The 23151-nt window shown below is 36.0% G+C and overlaps 1 protein-coding gene and 1 long non-coding RNA gene across 3 annotated transcripts in view; both read right to left on the minus strand.

Annotated features, from left to right (window-relative positions):
* Positions 1-23151, minus strand: part of MESR6 (misexpression suppressor of ras 6) — a 697505-nt gene that overhangs the window by 489860 nt on the left and 184494 nt on the right. The window lies entirely within an intron of this gene.
* LOC147910112 (uncharacterized) overlaps positions 2016-23151 on the minus strand; it is a 45328-nt gene continuing 24192 nt past the window's right edge. The window contains exons 2-3 of one of the 2 annotated variants that reach the window (XR_015544335.1): positions 21913-21977; positions 2016-21826 (exon numbers count right to left, since the gene is read on the minus strand). This is a non-coding gene — a long non-coding RNA (uncharacterized LOC147910112). Of the gene's footprint in view, positions 21978-23151 lie in introns of both variants that reach the window. The other variant, XR_015544334.1, reaches the window with a different exon arrangement.

Here is a 23151-nt window from a genome sequence, read left to right on the forward strand (position 1 = left end):
ATATGAAATATTACTGATAATAATGCAAGATCCATGCACTAAACAACTCCTCTGTACATTTTAATACAAGCAGTGTCTCGACACTGTCGGATTTATTTGAAATCTGGCATTCCATTACGTGAATTGCAATTCTTCTTCGTTGTCTACGCAACATAGAGTAATCTTTTAAAATTTGAATGTCACGTGACTAACATCTTCCAAGAATTTCTCGTCTCGAGGGTAAGAAGATTAGGTTTCTTTGAATAGATAGGTTGCCTGGTGTCCGCGAGATAGGGACATGGGAAAGCACTCCTCCTTTTCGTATGTAGATTTCATTGGGATGCCCGAGGGACGCGAGAGCAAAGGGAGAGCGAAAGGGTTGCGAGAGAAGTTGGATATAGTTAAGGGTTAAGATATACGCGTGGGAAGACTGCCATCTCAAATTCTCGAGTCATGCCACGTGTCTTTTAGTTTTAATTTTCTGCTACACTATCGTTGATCGAAAAGTAATAATTCCTTGTAAGATCTAATCATAAGTTCATACAAATATAAGTAAAAAAAATCTAAAAAAATTTTCATTTCATTTTTATTCTAAAATTTACATTAAATTAGATATAATTTCGATATAAGAATTTTGCATATTTAATATTTACAGCTTTTTTCATGGATTTTATTTTATTATAATATATTATTACATAAAGATATAAGATGTAATTTTCAATGAAATTTTTCGCGAGTCAAACATTTAAGATATATCTTAGATCGTAATACTATTCATGATGATGATGTGATATTTTCAAGTAATTTATTTGGTATCGATGGGTTCATGTTAACCTGACAGAGAATAGCAGATGTGCGTTCATATATTATCAAACAAGAGCGTCGTGTCATGCAACGACTATTTGATGGCCATATTTGCGAGAGATCCTTTTACATGTGAGGTAATGTCCTGAGACAACGTGACAAAAGTACACATGGGGTTAATATATGCGATTCTTTCTCTTCTAAAACAAATTTGCTTGAATGTACTTAGACCAACTCCAAATATAAAAATAAAATTAAAACACACATCAAAGAAATAATGTAAAAAATAAAATCGATAATTGTTATTACATATTAAATTATATCGTGGCAAATTTTCAAATTTAAAGAAAAGAAAAAATAATAAGTCTCGTGTTAACAAATTATATTGAATTAGAATTATTAAATAAAATAATAAACAACAAAGCATGAAAGCTTTCCTTTTTGAGAGTCAAATGTTCATAAAATTTGCAAATCGGTATATATATATATATTCTTTAATGATATATAATATGTATATATGTGTGTGTAATGTATATGTACATACATACATGTACACACACATACATGTGTATATAATTTTTATTATTTAAAGCTTCAGTAATATAACATTTTTTAAAACTTTACAAACAAACATTCTTTAATATATACGTTTAAAGTTAATTGTAAAGGTAATATTCAACTTTGTTAAATATTTTGATATTAAAACTTGTAACACCAAAAATTCAAATCATAAGAAACACGAGAGAGAATAGAACAAATACTATTTTTCTGAAATATTAATTTTAGCAAAACAATTATTATTATTATTATATGTTTCAAATTATTGTGAAATATATATTCAAAAATTATTATTATAGTATTTTATGCAATATTATTCATAAAGATTCACTTCAAGATTTCAGTTAATAACTTACAGACAAACAATTTAACAAATCTATCGAAATATATTAATAAAGAAATTCATATTTATTAATTTGATAATAAGTCTATGCATAAATCATTGGAAAAGAAAAATAAACAGATTCGTGAAATTGATCTTCGACTTGGCCGATTTATCTTAGCCTTATTTAAAGGGATCGTTGAGGAAGAGTCATTATCTGAGGGGAACTTTCTCTCTCGCTTCTAACCTCGCGTTCGATAAATTGTCGGTGGTGTAACGTAATAGAAGGGGATTAGTGAACGCCCTCTCATCCTTGCTCAGCATCTCGTAGGTCAACCTTTAATAATCACTATTTCTTCCGAACGTTGTTCGCTTAACCCTATCGAGATTATTGGAATCGATGGCGCAATATGAGATTCATTAGTATACTTCAGTATTTTTTAAGAAGGAAGAAGAAAACAGAAAAAAATGAACAAAGAAAAGAGACATTGACAAAAAATTATGCCTTAGGTATAAAATTAAATGTTTTTCCGTATATTTCTTTTCTCTGCTTTTAATATTGAATATATAATATTTTTTAAAAGAAATTTTTGAGAAATATATATTAATCAAACAAAAATATGTATATCTGTTAATAATTTTAATGTCTAGTAACTTTTTCTAATAAAATTATTTATCAATAAACGTTCCATCATAAAACGTAAAATAAAATTTTCAACAAGTGATAAATAATAATTTATGCGGTCGATTATTCTTTTTAAAAAACAGAAATAATTTCTAAATAAAATATAGAGTTAAGTACGTATTTTTTAAATCAAATTACTTGTTTCAAGTTAATGGTAATATGTGATTCTTTTATAAGTAGATAGGACATTCAATAACACGCATCCAGTGTCCTTTTATAAATTTAATACTATTAAAAATATTGTTAAATCAAAATATACGAGCTAATAAATCAGATAGATGAAAATTTGTCATCAAGTCTGGCGTATCGAAATCAAGTCATATCATCGTCCATCTCTTCTCGCAAGAGCTAGTCAGATTCGATGAGAGCAAGGGCAAGAGGGTTCGTGCACTGCTGACTGCACAGAGCTCTTCTCATGATCCCTTCACAGAAGCAGAGGAGGAAGCAAAAGAGAAGCGCCAAAGGAGAAGGAAAGAAATAAAGGGAGATAGGCGCCCTTGAGAGGTGAGTCCCGGGATCGGTCCTATGTGCGAGCCAAGCGTGAAGAAAGAAAGAAGCCAGTACAGAGAAGAGGGAATGATGAAAAGAGCGATGGGAGATTGGAGAGGCGGCTGGCTGACTGGGTGGTTAGCCGGCATAGGTGGTGGTAGTAGTGGTGATAGTAGCTTGGAGGGAAAAAGAAGAGGAGAAAGAGGAGGAAAAGGTTGAGGAGATGGCGGTGACGGTGGAGGAAGAGGAGGCGACTGTACTAAGAAAAGCCGACACACGGGGTGGCTGGGAGCAGTGCAGATCAATGCCAGCCAGCCAGCCAGCCAGTCAGCCAGCCAGCCAGCCAGCCAGCCAGCCAGCCATCCAGCCAGCCAGCCAGCCAGCCGACCCAACCCTTCCGAGTCTACTGCTCTTCAGTTCCCTAACCCTTTACCCCGTTTTTCCACCCCGACTTCGGCGGACTCACCCGGAGATAAAACACGAACGGCTCCACGAACCACCCCTACACACCCTGCCACCCATGTCGCCCTGTCGTTTTCCTCCTCTCTCTTTCTATGTCTCCCTCTTTCTGCTCGCCGTTTCTGCCTCGCAGCCACTCTCTCGATTTATCTTTCCCTCTTTCGAAGCTCTCTTTCGTCTCTGGCGTACCTATAGTTACCAACACCGATGAAAAATAATAGCTGTGGCTATACCTGCAAGAGAGAACGAATAAGCGAGAGTGAGAAAAAGGGAGAAAGAGGGATGCATCGGCGTAAACGCACTCGAGACGGAATTGCTCTGCAGACTTTGCCTTCCCTTTGACGCTTCGAACGCCGTGCATTTCAACGAGCTGCCTTCCTCCCGATTTGTTCCGGGGAAATGATTTTTTCGAGGCAACAGCACTGCCTATATCTAACGTTATCGCGAAGTCAGAGAGGTGTTCTTTTTCAACTGTGCCTCATTTAGTGGGAGATGTTTGATAGAAAGAAGTGTTACTTTTAATAAGAATTTAAATATTCCGACACACATCAATATTACAACTAACATTCAGAGATAATTTGCAGATATTAAATAAGTATAATTGATCGAAATCTTTACTTCAAAATAGTAATGAATGTGATTTTTTTTTTAATAATTACAATACATTTTTGATGTTGTAAAATTTAGATGTATAAAAATAACAATTAAAGTCATATAAATATAAAAAAGGAATGAAATTCCTGAAATTAAAGTGAAAAATTTGTTCAGCCAAGGAAAACACTCAAAAAGTATCCATTGGCACAGTTGGTAGCACAGACCGATAGAGTTACATTAATGTCATTCTAGCACGGTTACACGAAGATAGTCATCCAGGACTAGCAATTTTTCAAAGGAAGCCTCTCACGACACCGCCAGCCAGCTTATTGCGATCGTGGATCAATTTTCAATCTTTTCAGAGATATCCTCCTGTTGGCAGGATCAACATCACTATGGAAAAGGACCGTGAGAGCTACCGGAGTAAAACGCCTTTCGCAATCTGCCAGGAGTTACTTTCATGTTGCTACAGAGTGGCGGTGGCGCGGTCGCATATAAAACAAATTAATCTCGTTAGGGGGAGCGTCTGCCTTCGTCCTTCCGGCTTTCAGGATTCTTCCACCCCCTTCTCGACTGCTTGGCTCGCTCTCTCGAGCTGCTTGGCGGCGAATCTACGGACGACTTTGCTCCTCTTTTATCTTAATTCGTCGTCTAAATGAGAACGAAGTCGCGGTTATCGCGGTTTCAAGAAAAAGGGACTCCTTGAATTGGCGCGCCGGTGCTTTATAAATCCTCTTGAGCGGCCAAGTGACTGGCTGAGCGCGATTTTACTCGCGGCCGCTCGCGTTTCTTGCTCGTTACTGTACAAGAGTAAGTACCACGGGTTGGAACGCGATTCAAACTTGGCAAGACGAACTGATATAGCTACTTATCTTAGTTTTATTGATGGAACGATGATGATAAACTTCACTCCATATTAATAAAATAACTAAAAACGTGCCATTAATTTATTCATTTACATTGCAATGAGATGTTTTTTTTTTATACTGAATATAGTCGCAGTATATATACATACGCAAAAGATAAATAAAATAAGCAAAAACATAATACATTATTATTATTATTTTGCTGTATTAATAAACAGAAAAGATACATTTACCGTGATTAAATAATTTATCAATTTAATATGAAACATGTTTTTAATAGTGTTTTATACAAATGTATATAATAGTACGGTGATAAATACAAAAGATCACAAGAACGGCTTTGAGAGAACATTTAAACACGATCGACGAAGATGTCGATTGAGGATAATTTCTAGCACCGTGAAAAGTGATATTCCAATCTGTCAGAACTTAAAAGATTTCAAAAACGGAAATTCCACAATTACATTTCTGTATCACTGACTCGACGACGATCGACGACGAGACGGGGAGGTTGCATGGAGATGAAAATATAAACGAAATGAAAAACTTGAAAATGCCAAGTAAATCGACGTGGGTGTGTACCTGAGTTCAAGGAGAAAAGTACGAAAGACACACACGACCGTGATATTTGACGATGCGTGTGTGAGTTTATCGTGTCCCGATGTGTGGGTGTGGGTTTCGTAAGGGTGGAAAGGTATCCAGCGCGCATGCTCCTACGTGGGCGTCAATACGAGCTGTACACGCTACCCTTTCTCTGTCCTTTGTTGCGCACACACACACACACACACACACACACACACACACACACACACACACACACACACACACACACACACAGCATACAGGCGCGCAAACATATACGCGTGCATCGCTTTGCACATATACGTATACGAACATTTGCACACGTGTATCTTGGAACGAGAAAGCATTTCGCTTTTGTAATGTTGATGGAAGCACGTTTTGATGGTTGGATAAATGCGATACATCCCGGAGATATTTCGTCAAAATTGTATATAGTACACTATATATCATATAATTTATTCGACGCCACATTTCACATATACGTTTTACATATGAATTTTTTTTTTTTTTTTTTTTTTTTTACGTTTTTGTAACAAATTTCAAATAAGACAATTTTTTTCTATACAATTATAAAATACACGTATAAAACGTAGCGTTTAAATTATATGTTTATGTAGTTAATTAGATTTCACATTTATTGGCAATCAAAGTGAAGCAATATACTTTATTACACTCGTGTCCCCAGGCTGCTATCAAAATAAATAATGTTATCATAATTACCTATAGTAAAATACAACAATTTCATATCGACCGAATATAAATGATACTACACGTTGATAATAATTAAATTCAATTAATATGCACTTTTCCAATATCATTCTTTCCTTTGTTAATTTCATCCTTTTCGCAAAAGTAATCAAATTAAAAAAATAAAAATAAAAATAAAAATTGCACTTTATGTAAGCTTTCGGTTTAAAATTAGAATTAAAAGACAGAAATTCTCTCTGATCTATTTTTATTTTTATCATTAGAAAAAATGCTGATGTTTCGATGTTTTTTAGCATCTAATGTCATCGTACATTTGTTAAACCGCTGAAAACCGTTTTCCCAAAAGTCGACCAAGACGTAACGCCCTTGCCTTTCTTGGTGGCCCTTCCTAGGTACCGCACAAACATATTAATGCCATAACCATCCAATCTAGTCGACGTACCGTCGCCTTAAATATAAATGGGCGACGCGCACACAGGCAGGACGCCCCACTTTCGTATTCATGCGAAAGTTTCCTGGTCGCCTCGTTAACTTTACATAGGACTATATGGACGTTTCCAGATTCGGTAGTACCGTGTGTATGTACGCGTGTACGTATGCACGCACACGCTATATCGCATCGACGACGACCTGCCGGTATCCGTGTCGTTCGCGCTCACGCATACAGCTAACAACCGAGTCTAACTTCGAAGTAATTCAAGCCATTGTGCTCGATGGAATTGTTGGAGTATCAGAGATCGCGTAGTAGGTGAAACGATAACCCGATCCGCTTTTCTGGCGATCGTAAATTTTATTTTACGAGTGATCGTGATAGGTAAATGTAGAAACACGATCTACGCTTCCGCGTCACGTTGTAAGTCGATTATAAGTAGCATCGAGATACAGAGGGAACAAGTTAAACTTTGAAAAAGAATATTAAAGTTTGCAAGCTTTTTTTTTAAAGATAATTGAAGAATATGATTTGAACAAAATAATAGTTCGAGCCTAATGAAAAAAGGAAACGAGAAGGCTTTTTTTTATTGAGGACTTAAGGTAAGTAAAAACAATTGAATTTCATCCACGAATAAATCTCGACAATTATTGTCCTATTTCAAATATCTTCACGATTGTTGTCTACCTAAAAACACTGTTAAACTCATAACGTTCGATACAACCCAAATATTTTAACAAACTTCCTAGTGATTCTCGATCAGCAACCCTAAATAGCGATCGACATCGCGTACTATTCGATGTTCGATGAATCGGAACCTTCGTTGCATTCACGTGACATATGTTCGGCGAGCGTGAAAATGCTTTTATGTAACCTTTAATCAAATGCACGCGTACTCGCACATGTCGCATGATGCACAATTAATTAGAATATTTTAATCATAAATTAAGCTAAGTACAAGCATTTAGTACAACGAGCAATGCAACCATTCTTTGTTGCGGGATAAATTGAGTTAATATAATTAATTTTATAACTATATTGTAGTTTCAAGCCGTAATTAAAAAAATTGAAATTCTTTATTCAGTCTTTTTTTTTATTTAATCAAAACGTATTCAAACATACAATATATAAACATCTTCCTAATAATTCCTCTTTTAAGTGTATAAAACGCGCATACAAAACATTTCTATTGCACAACAGCAAATTCCTAAACAAATTACATAAATAACAGATAAATGTACGGCAAAGAATTTTCTGCAAATGGAAAAACAAGATAGTAAGCGACTGTAGATTTCGTCCGACGCGCGTATATTTTCCTTTCATACGATCTCATTTCACGAACGAGGAAAACGACTATACGACACCATCATTCGTTCCGCGTTGATCTTTTTCCCTCTTGTATTTCCATTGGTTTCTCTCGTCGAGAGAAGATCTTACTGGCCGTGGAACAATGGACGGTAGGTGTATTTTTATCCGGACATTAACATAAGCCGATTGTGTCTTTCCTCTTCTATACGAGCCGTGTGGAAAGATCGAAATAAAGATGGAAAAAATCGTCTGTCTGCCTATCTCTCGAAAGTGACACGTAGGCAGAAAATAAAAAACGGTTGTTCCTCTCTCTACTCTATTGGCTGAAACAATCACGTTTTTCTCTCCTAAATTCGCGAGTAAAATAGAAAACTATGTAATTAGCTATTTAAAATTATATGTTAATTCTCAGTTTTTAATTATCGATAAAAATGTATCAATAATTGAATTTTTTAGATATATCAAAAATATGTTCATACAGAACGTAAGTCAATTTCATAAATTCAGAAAATAAAATGTTATTAAAAGTATACCTTTATTAATTTATTAATATTTATCAATTTATTAAAAATATATATTCATTAAAGATACATACAAATTTACAAATTTACAAAATATTATTAACATTTCGATTATATGGACATGCATTTCAAGAAAAAAAAACAATATAAAATTGATATGTAATACATGTTATACATTCAACAAAATTACGCTGTTCAAAAATTCTAATTCATAAATAGATTTCTTAATAAATTAATAAAACAATCTCGGTTAGTCAAAATATCATATTCTAAAGATATTCAGATTCTTCTCAAGAGAAACGAATGTTCATCACGTTGTCCGCTATTGTGTACTTGAAACTAATTTCTGAAATCTTTATCGTCCGACATCTTCTCACTCTACCGAGTGAACGTATATGCTAAACAAAAATTGGAGCAAAAAGAGAGCGGATGCAGCGGCGCTGCCACAGAACTTTTTAAGCAAATTAATCAATATCAACGAGGACGAAAGTTTACGGCGAGTCACGGGACGACAGAGAGAGAGAGAGAGAGAGAGAGAGCGAGAGAGAGAGAGAGAGAGAGAGAAAAGAAGATTTCACCGGGAAGCATCCGGGCGGACCTCGCTAATTTCTTTAAAGTAGTTTGCCAATTTATTATTTTCCAATTTTCCGGGAACTTCCACCGCGCGCACGTACGACGTTTACAAGCCTCACTGTTATTCTGCTTTTTCTTTTTCGTTCTTCACGCTCGCTGCCTCGAAACTGAATTTGGCAGCAATCAACCCCGACCACATCCGTTAAAAAAATTGCTGTTTGTTTCACTTTTGCAAAATTACTTCTATCGTGTCAATATGCACAATACATTTTAATTTTCGGCTATCAATTCCATTGTAAATTAACAGACAAATAGAACATATATATATATATGTGGTGTGTGTGTGTGTGTGTGTGTGTACATAAAATTTGTTCTCTTAAATGTATAAGTAATTAAATTTATACACTTGTTTATACAGGTAAAAATATTATAAAAACATTTTATAAATTTTATTTCTTCTATATATAATATATAACAAAGTTTTGCGCACAAATAATAGACTAAAAGTAAAATAATCAACTGAATTTGTCCTCCTAAAAGATACACCGCGAGTTCTAAAATATCTCACGTCACAATAATATCACAATTAACACTGACAACACAAAAAAAGATTTTATCTTTCTTTCCTTCTCTTGCGAGGGAGAATACATTTTTAATTTTTCAAAATAATTTTAATGTCTAGAAGAAATTGCAAACGAACGAATTATTTTATCGGAAAACGTCTGCAATAAACGGAAGTATCGGAATCTCGATTTTAAAATTCCGACTCTCTTTGGCGTTTCGCGATTTCATGAGGCACGAAACTTTTCCTATAGTCCGACGGGTTTTTACCCGCTAACGATCGACAATGTTTAAGCACGGCGAAAGCCAACAGGATCGCGCAGACGAAGCAAGTTTAGCCTAACAAGGGGCTCCCCGGAAGAGCAGGCACCGGATGAGGTATGTAAATCTCGTTCCGCCGAGGTCGTGCCGCGCCGACTCCCCCTTTCTCCCTTCACGAGCATCCACCTCTGAGCCAGGTTCTTTCGTGGTCCACAGTGGCAGGGTAGATTTTAACCCTTTTCCAGTTATCGATTTTCAGCTCGAGACGGATGAGAGAGCACCCGACTGTGTGCCTTCGACCTACCACTTTACGCTATACTCGATTCCACTTGACTACTCCAACAGAAGAACTATCTCCTTCTTATATTTCATTCACTTTTCTTCTCCACTTTCTTACACTTTCTCCTCAAACACATTATTGTATATGTCAATATTTACATGTAATAAATAATAAATAATTAAGAGTCAAAGGTGTTGGAACAGAAATTATAGTAATTACAGATTAAACTATGTAGGTATAGCTGTGTATCAAATGTATTATTTTTCTTCATTTAACTTTGTCATTAAGAATAAATTTGTATAAAGAGAGGAGAGACTTTCCAGATATTCTTACACTTCTTCCAATCGAGAAATATATGCTCCTTAATGTCTAGAAGCACTCACATTCATCGAAGAAACGTCTCTATAAATAATGCCATAATGTATACTGATAACTTTTTGGGGGAACGTCGAATTTTTTTTTCGAAGCACCATCGAGTTCCATCCTTAGCATCCCTCTCGAAGCATACTTTATCTTTCAGCGATAAAGCGCTGCTTCAGATGGTCGTGCTCGCTTCTATATCGAGGGGGTTTGATTGATTACCAAGGTGGAGTCTAAGTCACACGAGGGTGGTTGACTTGCGCAGACTACACACTTGGAGTTCGAAACTACGCGCGTATGCGTGGATCCGCGAAGAAAAAGGAGACTGCTTCTTTCGAGCTCGTGGAGAAGAACGAGAGAGAGGGGATGGTTCCGATAAGATGGTAGAGCGGAACCCCTTGTATGTTAGCAGTACGTATCCGGGCAAGGAACATGTATTGGGAAGACACGCGTACTCGTATGTGCCGTTAGATATGTGGAAACCATACAGACGTATTCACGTGGGTGCGTGTGTGGGTGCCCTTACACGCGACAGGCAGGCACGTACGTATTAGGGGGGTGCACGAGGGTCCACAGACCAATCGGAAGCAAGCATTCTTTATCCACCCGAGTATCTTGGACGCATGCCTCACGTACGAGGCGTGGTTTGGGGCCACCCTTATTCGAATATATGCCGTTTTTTTTTCCCCGGTCATTGAATTTTCTATGCTCGCGGCGACGCACATATATAGGTACCGCCATGTCAACGTCTTGCAAGTGTATTGACTACTCTTGCGTCTTTATCGAGTTTTCGTTGTAATAATCGAACTTTTCTGCAAAAGAAAAGCAGACAAATCAGAAAGAAAATGTTTTGCGATTTAATTACTTTATACATTTCATATAATAAAGCGTAAATGTAATACTTTGTGCTTCGGTAATTTACAGTTAATTGTAAATGATGAGTGGTATGTAACGTCTCTGTTTTAAATGGTTTAGATTTGCGTCTTCGTTTATCCCTCAAGTCCAATGAATAAATTCAATGAACGTAATTGATGTAAAGCAGTAAATGGAAGCCAGATTCATTAAATAATGCGTGCGAATTATTATGGACAATAATTACTTCAATCATAATCTGGAACTAAAACCTTCATATTTAATACGCCTACATACATTCGTGCCATGCACAAATGAAGTTCTATAATGCAACATAGCCGATAGCATTGCAGAAAGAACGAGAGTAAGTAACTCACTACTAAACTGACAGTTAACGCATACATACTTCATACTTGCATAATATTTACTCAGCTGTTCAGGCAATAACGTATCAGGTTCCGCAACTGACATATATGATCTGATGCATTTCTAGGACTTCAAGGACGCTCATTGGACTTGTAAACGGGGTAAACGGACGCAAATCCGCAAATCGCATATCATTTACAAAATAGAAATATCATGTACCATTTACAATTTACGATTACCTAACACAATTACCGAAACACAAAGTATTATGCGCAATCTAAACGTGAACATTCCTATAAAAAGGCCGTGGCATTTTAACCAAAGAAAAAAACGACCAAGTATAAACTATGATTTTTAGTGCAATTAGTTTCTACGTGGAGGTCGATCTTCATGAATATTTCTTGCAAGCGTAATAATGCGGCAAATGATTGCGCAGGGTAGAGCAAGGTGAAGCGCGTAAGGCGGACATATATATTCCAAAATTTCCATGAAATTTCTCGGCGGTAGCGCGTATACACGACGTACGATAATGCATGCTCGTATGCTGATAGACACGTGGGTGGAGAGGCGCCTCGGACCCGGTGCACGTCGGGAGAGATCTCTCATTATGCATTCCTTTCAGGCGGCCGTCATTATTTTACATATTGCAGGAGGAGGCGTACCGCGCGCCGGTACCGACTGCCTTTGCCAATTTTTCCAGCATGGCAAAAAGGAACGGTCGGCAATTTGGTGCCGGGCATATGTGTGCGCGTGTGTATACGGTCACCTTAACATTGTTGTTGCAATTTAATGCGTTTCATCGGGAAGCACAGCTTCCCGCGCTTTGAACACACAGGCTAGCACCATGTTGGTGAACAACGGCATCCAGCAACGAGCCGAAGTTCTTTCGAATTTATGATCCGCTGGAAACATTTATTTTTCTATACAACGGCACCGCGGAAACGTGTAATAGAATTTGTAAGCAAATATATCGATGCTCGCCGTTGTGGCAGGTGTATCGCTATTTTGTGTATAGCTGAGGGAATGAACGCGATAGGGAGGAAGAAGGGGAAGGAAATATTATTGTAAATTGATGCATTGCATTATAGAGATGCATGCGTTTCGTCAGAATCCTGCATATGAGAAGTCGTTAAAATACAACATTATGTATAAACATTGTGGATAACCGAATATCGTATAACGCCCGAAAAGTCTGCAGAACGTGGTGATTTCCATCAGTTTGTCGGATTATTAAATTGTAAGGAGATATACGTCGTGCGCTGCAATATAACGATTCAGTACACAATTATCCATCACGCACGTTGAATCGGTAGATACTGGCTTCTTCTCATGATACGTGATATTATGGCAAATGAAACATGTACGCTCGCAGGTATGATACTGCAACGTTGAATTCAGAATTGATATTACTAGGCGTACGATATGGGAGGATAAAAAGGAGAGTACTGATCACTTGTACTATGAACCGCGTGTCTGTCTATGTTTAAACCGACAGGTGTACATGAAACGGCCACCCAACAGTGTTGCATGAGGTTAATGATCTTCATTTGTGAGGGAACCGCAGTTCCAGGTAAAGAGCTCAACACGAAACATGCCCGGCACGAAGAAGTCGTGTCCCGTAAAGGCAAGGAACATGTAGATGCATCAGGCTCTCAAGAATTTCACTTCGTGCAATTCACGCAACGATTAATTTGGACGTTGCGTCTCAATTATTATGCTTTGCATATAACGGATTCGTTATAAAAATTATTATCAATAATATTTTAACTAATTGATATTGACAAATATTTTTTTACCGATTATAAATCGATTCTTCGAGAGACGATTATTTTGTCAAATTTGTGGCAACTCATTAATGCCACATAAAATATATATCAGGTGAAACCATGATTTTCAAACACTATACTTTTTTAATTTCAATGAGTATTCTTTTGAGTATTTAATTTTTGAATAAACGACTAAAGAAGATACGCGCTAATATTATTAAACAATTATACATGCGCTGAAGACAAGTTTTTAAATCGAAATAATGTTTTACAGTATTTCCAATAAACACTAAAGTACTCACACTGAATCTCGTCAATGCGATTAAATATTTTCTCTTGGGGAATACTTTTCGCAGTTGCAAATTCCGCATTCTTATAATGCGGATTAACTAAATTTCCTCAAAACGTTCCATCGACAAGACATCGGATGCCAAGAGTCAACACGGTCTTCTTATTTCCGAGCAACCAGCTTCGAGGAGAAGCGGCGCAAGTGACGCAGCCACCTGTACGTAAGGCAGATGAATCTCGTGGCGGCTTTCAAGGCAGGAAGAAGAGGTAGGTTGTAACAGGCCGGCCTATATGTATGGTAATATCGACAGGGAGGTCCCTGCGATCCAATACCCGGCTTTCTCTATCTCTTTTTCTCTCTCTCTCTCTCTCCTTCTTTTTCGTGCACGTATTATGCGGTGGCAGCGAAAAAAGAAGCGCTAGGAAGGAGAAGAGACGAAGAAGGAGAACGGATCGGCGCGCACAACCTTCAGGACGCGACGACTATCCAGTATCCACGCCAGCAAGAAAGAGACAATCGAGAGGGACGCGCACGCCCTGTACCAACCCGTTTCTTTCCCAGTTCCGTTCTTCTCTCCGACGTCATCGAACTCCGCGGGAAGTTATGCCGCGAGAGAGGGCCACCGAGGCAGAGCGGGAAGAAAGAGGGAACAAGAGAAAAAGGAAGGAACATCTCTTGCTCCTCTGGAAAAGCATAGAGGAGAGTAGTGAGTCGGCGTCGCCCGGGCAACGGCTCTGCCACCTTATTGGATATGTTGAGCAATTTATTTTATTTTTCCCTATTCCTCGCGGGAGGGGAGGACTGAGAGGAAGAAAGAGAAAGAAAGGGAGATAGAGAGAAAGAAGAAGAGAGAAGGTTGCCGCAGGAGAGGCAGAGCGCACCCTCCTCCACTTACCTGCTACCCTCCGCACACGTCGACGCCATTTTCCAATATCGCGTCAAGCGAGCGCTCCCGTTCTCGTTCACTCACTCCCCTACCCCCATCTTCCTCTCGTTTCGTCTCGCTTCTTCGTTCTTTTCTCGAGGAGAAAGAGAAAATGGAAGCGAGGCACGAAACGAGAAAAAGGGAAGAAAGGAGCCTGGTGGGCGGCACGGGAGGGTGGTGGAGGCGGAGGAGGTGGAGAACGAGAGCGAGGAGCTACGGCTAGCTTCGGCTCACGGCTGTAACGAGAGAACCGAGTAAGGTTGGGTGAGAACCGTACGTTCCTCCACCCGTAAATTGGCAATATTCATGCCGAGCCGCGTACACGGCTTCCCTTACGGGGGGGGGGCGGGGGAGGAGATGAGGAGAGGCGCGGTGGCGGCGGCAACGGCGGGTTGCGAGAGGCGGTGGTAGTTGGACTGCGGAACCGATTCCCGTAGCCCGAAGGCACCCCCGCGAAAACGCTCACCTAGACAATTCGTTCGTTATTTTTACGTCGACGTCGGATGACGTCGAACGGGGATGAAGCCGCGCTAACCACCGCTCCTCTTCCGCGATCCTTTCTAGAGCCGGAAAGTTGCGCCGCCGTGCGCGGCTATCGCGATCGAAATGATTTCAGGCTACCTACGTCGTATCGTGTCGTATGAAAGATAACATTAAAAATAGAGTCGAGTGGCAAAACTTTCAAGGATCTGTTTCATTTTTTATTTCTCTGCTTTATCTCCGCTTCTTCGATGAATTATCATACCATATCAAATAGTAAAAATTATACCATTTTAAAAGAGAGAGAGAGAGAGAGAGAGAGTAGTGTATGAAACTTTTTTTCAATTAATTATAGAAATTTGATAAACTACTTTTATAAAAATTTAGTGAAAGTAAAATACAATATAATTTCAAATTATAGGTCTCAAACTGTAAAACAGTTTTCAGATTGGCAAATGTTAAAAAAAAAACTAAACAAATATAGTAAATTTCCTATTAACTTATGCGATGAAATACGCACTATTTAAAAAATTTCTATTTGATTAATAAAATACGTTTTCAACTGCACACATACACGCATACACACGCACACAGACGGCACTTTACCGGTATGTACATTGATATCTAGCATCGCATCAGACAGTAGAAAATCGCAACGACAAAGTTTTACTCGTACGCTTTGGTAAACCTCCAATTAATGTAAACTTCTGTCGGTAAAAATCGTTTTAAAATTACTTCGCACTCCCGGGCGCGCAGCCGCACCATTCCCTATCATACCCTCCTTCTTTCAGCTAACCCTGAGAGGAAGCCGAGGGGGAGGGAGGGGGGGTGGCTTTAGGAGTTTGAGTGATATTCCAACTTTTAAAATATGTCAAATTATTTTCCTTTCAGAAGAGCTGTCGCCTAAATACATTTCCATCTCTTTCGATGTATTTAAATATACGGGGCTCAATCTACGACACAGCGGCGACAAATATATATAAGACTTTCGGTGCGTGATTGGTATATACGGATGTATAAAAGACGTGCTCGCCTACACTGGTTACGTTCGATCCAAAGTGAGACGAATGAAATCTCGACTTTAAGTGTCACTTTAACGTATAAAAGCATATATTTCATTAATCATATTTTTCATCATCTTATCTTTTAATTAAAACGTACTTTGGTACTTTTGGTAAGAAAGGTAAGTAGGAGTCAAATTTCAATCACATTTTTTCATGAGTAACAAATAGAAAGAAATAAAATGTATAGATAATTACATTTAATGTTTCAGCAATAAGATCATTAATTTATTGAACATTTAAAGTAAATTTGTAAATAAAATGGTAAAACATGTACGAATGCAATACTAGATATACTTGTATGTAAAGGATCCAAATTGGCTCCAACGGTCCTTCTAGATAGACAATTAAATAAAAATTGAACCAGCTTTTATACGCATAATTGAAATTTTTTTGTATCAAAATTAAGAGCCTGAAAAATAATATTGTAAAAAGTTACCTAGTAAAAGGATATCGTATGAAAATAAAATTGAAAAAAGTTATAACAGTTTGAGTTTCACGAGGAGCCAAATTAGCTGCTTCGGTCCTCCTAGTGTTAAAGTGTCTTTCTAATATTTTTAACGCGTAAAATGCTAAAAGATGTATCATTACTATTCATTAGAATAATATGGAAACGATTGCATGATTGAAATCTCCGTAATTCTCGGAAAAGGAGGGAAAAATTTTGTAATTCACAGTCACTTTTTCCAAGCACTTTCATTAAAATTCCAGACAGCGCGTAAGAACACTTGCCCGGCCATATTGTTTTATTTGTCGCGCGCAACAAAGAGACACATGGATCGATGAAAGGTACAATTTTCGCTCGTAACGCCAATTCACAGGGACAGATGGAGGAATCTTCCTTTATTTCGAAAGCCCTTATGCCGGGCGTTATAGGCTAGGCGCGTAAAGCACGTCGACTTCCTGGCGGCGGCGCGAATAAGTAAAGAGGCGGACAGTGCATCTATGTAGATAAGTATGTACCTATCCACGCAATTACATTACACACAAAACGTCGACGACAACTCTTTGTGCCGGCTGGATATCAAAGCTCGAATGCTGCCAGCTGGAGCTCTCTCCTACCTCCCTCGAGCTCTATAGCAAAGCAATAGAGTTCTTGCCTTTCCGTCACTCTATATCCGGCACTCTACTTCGCGACGCGGTTCTTCCGTCGAGCAAAAGTAGCCTCCTCCTCATTCATCCACCGTTTTCCTTCACCTCCGCGTTTCTTCTCCGCACTTTTTCCCATCCTCGCGGAGGAGGCGCGACTTTGCCACTCTCTCCCTCAATCTCGTGCGCTTCTCCTTCCGCTCTACGCTCGAAGAAAATAATTTCTTCCATCGCTATCTCTCTTCTTCGATTTCTCTTTATATGCCAGACAATAGAATGTTCCTTTCTCGGAGCACGCGGGTATGCTGATTCGACGAATGACAATAAATCGTTTGTAAAAGACGACGATTTCGACTGACGTGATTATTTTTTGCATATACTTTCTTCTCGTTACATCATATAATTAACAAATAATTCAAAAGTTTCCATCTTTTAACGTTGTCTTGTATGGAATTTGAGAATTATATTGTTACAAGAGTTGTCATCAAAAGATAAACTGCAAGCTAAAAAAGTACGTTATAACATATTTTCTATTACTTAATTACAGTAGAAATTTTTCTACTAAGATAAGGAATGTACAATACATAGTGAGTTGCTTATCTTATACATATATGATATTTTGGAAAGAATAAGATAGTAAATGTCTCAAGTATAACTGATCTCACTGTTTCCTCCGCTTTATCTCACATTTACAAGAAAATAGAAATCTATGCAATTACATCTTTAAAAAGTGTAGGGCAGACGTAAAAGGTACCAGATGACGATCAAAACCTGCGTCAAAGCGCGGCCATCGACCCTAATTCTCGACAACGCTCCGGAACTTAGAAATCTCGTACCGGATCCATTTGTATTAAGAAGTCCAAAAGAGTAGAACGGAAACGGCAACCCATAACGGCACTGGAACCTATGCATGCGAGAAGCAGTTAGCTTTATTGCAGCGCGCGGGAGTTTTTAATATCGCTTTGGCGCGGACGCGTCTGCCAGCTGACAAAAGGAGAAAAAAGGAGGCGTTAATGGAGAACGTTTTCGCTCTAACGACCGTGGAGAAAAGGAAGGGGGTGGAACGGGCCAAGACTACGGGACATCAGCCGGGACTGCGTAAAAGGGTGGACGCTGGCGCCTGTCCGCTGCCCACCAGACATGCTCGCTAGACCGTATGGTTTTTATACGACGAGAAAGAGAGGGAGAGAGAGGGGGTGGATAAAGATATGGTAAGAATCCAGAAAATTCTCTCGTTATAGGAAAGTTGGCGAAGAAGAAAGATGCAAGCGTTAATCCCTCTGTTCAAGTTAGTCTTAAGATCAGCCTTAAGAAGTCATATCCATCGTCAATATACATCGTGCGAAGAAAAAATAAAATTTCATAAAAATATGGTAAATATTTTTGACAAAACAAATATTTTCCTGTCATTATTCTGATGTTTTGCAGTATTTATCTATCGGCACGAAAATAAACATTAAAAATAGCAAAGAAATTATCTCATTTATTACAATCATATTATATTTTAAGTATTATACATTTACGTTTTATAATTTATTTAATATACTTAAACATTAAAACATAGTAAAATTTAAAAATGTTGGTTACTACAATAGATATATTGAGCAACGTCAATCGACACCTCAAAAGCTACATTAAGTACTCGTATTTTATTTTTTATACAGTATTTGAGATAAAAGAAAGTCAGACTTATGTAAACTTTCTTAAGGAAGTCCTAAAGTGGACTCCAACGCGGCATCGTTGTTAAATCGATTCAATAGATACACACGTATGATTTATGCATCATCGACACATCACTACATACATACTACATCAATATCTTATGCACACATAAATTTTCGAACGATATCGTAATTAGATGTCTTAAATCTAATTTTAAGAGCTTGATCGTTGTTTCGTCTTATAATATAATATAGTCTCCAATTTCGTAAGTACAGATTGCAGAGCTTTAATATCGAGCAAATATTATCGCGACTTGACTAGCTCGAGATCCCATATTAGATTAAAAAATGATAAAGATTTCAATTTCAAAAATTTTTTGTCGTTCTCGATACAAATTCCACACTACAGATTAGTATTAATATGTATAATTCTATGAAAGGATTTCCAATCTGCAAAAATAATACAGGTATATGATATTCTACAAAAATTATTGCATTTAATTAATAAAACAAACGATTTTAGGATCTCTTTAAATTATATGAAAATCTTTTGTTTATATTTATCTAAAAATTAATTAAAATAAATATATAAAAAAAAATGGTTTTAGTTAATCCTCTAACAATACGGTGGATCTTCAAAACATATCCGGGAAAATAAAATCGATTTCAACTTTATTCCAATCCAATGCTTTATTATATTTTATTTATTTATTTTTGTTTCATTCAAATAAATCAAATAAAATAAAGGATAAAATAATTTGGATTCGATCTCACCTTTCTGAATACATTCTGAAGATCCATCGTATTAAATTATTAGAAGATTAATATCCACGAGCTTTATGATAAATATTACTATATAATAATTATAATAAATATGCACACACACACACATATATATATATATATGTTGTATATATATATATATATACAAATATGTGTCGTATAATTTAATGTTTAGAGTTATAATTATCAACTTTATCAAAGAAAGTTTAATCATAAAATAAAGTAAAAGCATATATTATTCCGAATATCAAAGATTAGACGTGTTATTCTCGCATATATTATATCCATAATATATTGAATCTCGAAATCCTCTGGTCTTTGCCTTATTCGGATAAGAACGAGGGAAAGAAAATCTTGATAAAAGAGAGAAGGAGCTTTGACTCGGGTGGCTCGAGGTTTTAAATCCGATCCCCATGCAGATTAATAAAAGCATTCATGAAGTTTAAACCGCTCTTATTACTTCGATTTTCTTGTGCTTTCTAAAAAGATTTACGAGATCACCTTTCGGTTTTATCCGTCAACATTATCAACAAAAATATATATCGTTTCTAACATCACTTTCACAGAACCTTTGACCTTGTTGCTCGGCTTAATATTTTCAAGGTTAATATTATGTTACTCGTCAATTGTTGAGAAGACATTTAATCGGTAATTTTAAACTTGCAACTTTGTTCACGAAGGAATTGTATTTCATCCTCTTACTAATGACTTTCGTTTTAAGTTTCACGCGTGCTAATAATAAGCTATGTCTTTTTTCATGAGCGTAATGGAATAAAATATTCCAATAGGATCGTCTTATTTTAATACAACATTTGAATAAATATAAATACATATATCTTAAAACTAATTTTTTTTTTATCGATCTCGAATGTCAGAAGTCAAACTAAACAAAATAAAAGTTAATATTAACAATGTTTATTAATATTGTAACCAATTAAAAATTAAAAAAAAAATTTTTATACATTAATGTGTGTAAAAAAATGAACCAGTGTTAACAAATTTTCATTTAATTTAGCAAAAACTTAAAAAAAATTGGAAAATAGTTACTAAAATTAGTATCAAAAAATAAAGAGCGATAAAAAAGTATTTAATAAATATTTTATTAAAGAAATAATTGTCAAATTGATTTAAAAATCCATTGATAAAAAAGAGATAGTTTTCAATTTAAAACATACACATTTGTATCTTTTTAACTAACTCTTGAGAAATCAATCTTAGAACTATAAATAAATAAATTACAAAATAGTGTCGCATAAATGTCATCTTTAATTTACACATGCAATTAAAAAAAAACTTACTTATGAAAGATTATATGCATGGTTGTAAAAACAAATATGTAGATGGATACGCAGATCGCATCACGACTCATAAAAAAGAAATTCACAGTCACGTAAATAATAATGGTAGTGCTTATGATTTCTGCGAATCATTTAAATGTTTGGCCAACTATGCGGGAAATACCTGATAGTAATTAGTTAGTGCTAATATCTTCTGGTTACCCCAACATCGCAAGAAATCAGAGGTAGAGTAGCGGCATATCGAGAAACAAGTAGAGAAGAACGCAGACCGCGCTCGCGTTAATAGTTTTACGTCGCCATCGGCATCATATACGGTAATAAAATACGCTTTCCACCCGCGTAATATTCTTGCAATTACTTTAAAAAAAAATATAAGACCAAATAGAACAGAAAATTACCAATACAACAATAACAAATTTGTAATTTATTCCGATGTGTTAGAAATCTGCTGCATTCGACAACGAAATATCTTTACATATTCAGAGTAATATACAAAGACATGTTTAAATATAATAGAATGTAGCACAAGTCACGATAAACTAAACTAAAATTTTGTCGAAATTATGAAAGTAATCGAGAATCTTAACAGAAAAATTAGAATTTCAATTAGAACTCGCGTATTCGGTTCTTTTATTTGCGACACACACATGAAGGTATACATCCAATTAAAACTTCCTAAACACTTAGCACATTTGCAATATTCGCTTTGCAATTTATTCGTCAGATATCCTTTACTTCGGTCTTCGTTTACATCTCGTTATACGTGCTGGAGAATATTTATTTACACTTTGCCTCTGCTCTTGCATCTCTCATACTATATAAGGTTCTCGAAATTATCATTGCTGACTAGTGTATCTCCGTATATCCAACATTCCACCAGACGACGGGTTTACCAGACGGGAGAGATGCTTCTTATCTACAGACCGCAAAGCATCGAATAAAATTGTCACCTTCGTACGTTGGCACGTAAGAAGTAAACTGCCAAAAAGAATAATGACTCACTCTACTCTCGTTCTTTGACATTTGTGGTCAACTATTTCACAGCAAACAAAATCATTGGCTCGTCACTTTTGAAAAGAAAAAAATGTAAGTTAAATTATTATTTTGTTAATATATATTATATGTAGCTGTATTAGATATTTTATCAATAATATTTTTGAATATAAAATAAATAAATATTTTATTAAGCAAATAAATATATTCATACATATATATGTATAAGTAATTAAAATAACATTTCAATATAACAAAAATAATCTTAATTTTCTACAATCGTGAATAAATGCAATTAATTGAATTACATTAAAAATTTTTTTATCTATTTGTTCGTAAGATTAAAAATTTACATATATACATATATTCATCAAAATATATATAATACAATTATCTTAATGATAAATCAAACAACCAAGTAAACATATTCCTATATTTGTATTTTGTAAAATTTACATATACATTTTATTTCCATAAAAGAGCACTTGTAAAAACAAAAAAATTTAGAATATATAAGTAGATACAAATATGTAAGCATAAATAGGTGCAAATATCTGCACTTACTACAGCATTGCTATAAATCGTTTACTGTAAAATGCTACAACAAATAAGTTCAGAAATTCATTGCACGACTGCGAAAGACAATTAGCAATTTTGTACTATACGTGCAATGTTCAGCCGCAAATAGGAAACGATCAAGTACCTTTTTACAGTGTGCAATCCCGGTAATCAACGTAATCATTATTATCAAAGGTTGAGACCAATAAAGAGTACAAAAATAAACACGAGAAAGGAAATATCACGCTCTACATCATGTGAGTTATATAAGAAGTATATTAAATCGTTCTTTTTTTTCTTTTATTCTGATAATTGCTAAAATTTACGTATTATCTGTAGTGGAAGTAATTACACAATAATTAATGTGTTATATTCATAATACATAAAAATTAAATTATTTTATGATTATGATGTAATTAGTTAATATAATGAAAGTAAAATCCTTAAAATATTAACCAAAAATAATTTATTAAATTAAATGCTAAAATTAGAAAGTTTAAATAATAATAAATATATCGTTAAAATATAATTTCTCGATTTCTCACAAAGATATCATCAAAACAGTAAGACAAAGGGCACAGGAAACAAGTGTAAAAATTTATGTGCAGAGATAAATTAAATAATCCGTTTAATACAATTAAAACCTTCGCGTACAAAATGTTGCAGCTCAGATATTACCTGATGTACAAT

This window comes from Acromyrmex echinatior, chromosome 3, assembly GCF_024713525.1.
Source record: "Acromyrmex echinatior isolate Ae372 chromosome 3, ASM2471352v2, whole genome shotgun sequence".
Classification (NCBI taxonomy): Eukaryota; Metazoa; Arthropoda; class Insecta; order Hymenoptera; family Formicidae; genus Acromyrmex; species Acromyrmex echinatior.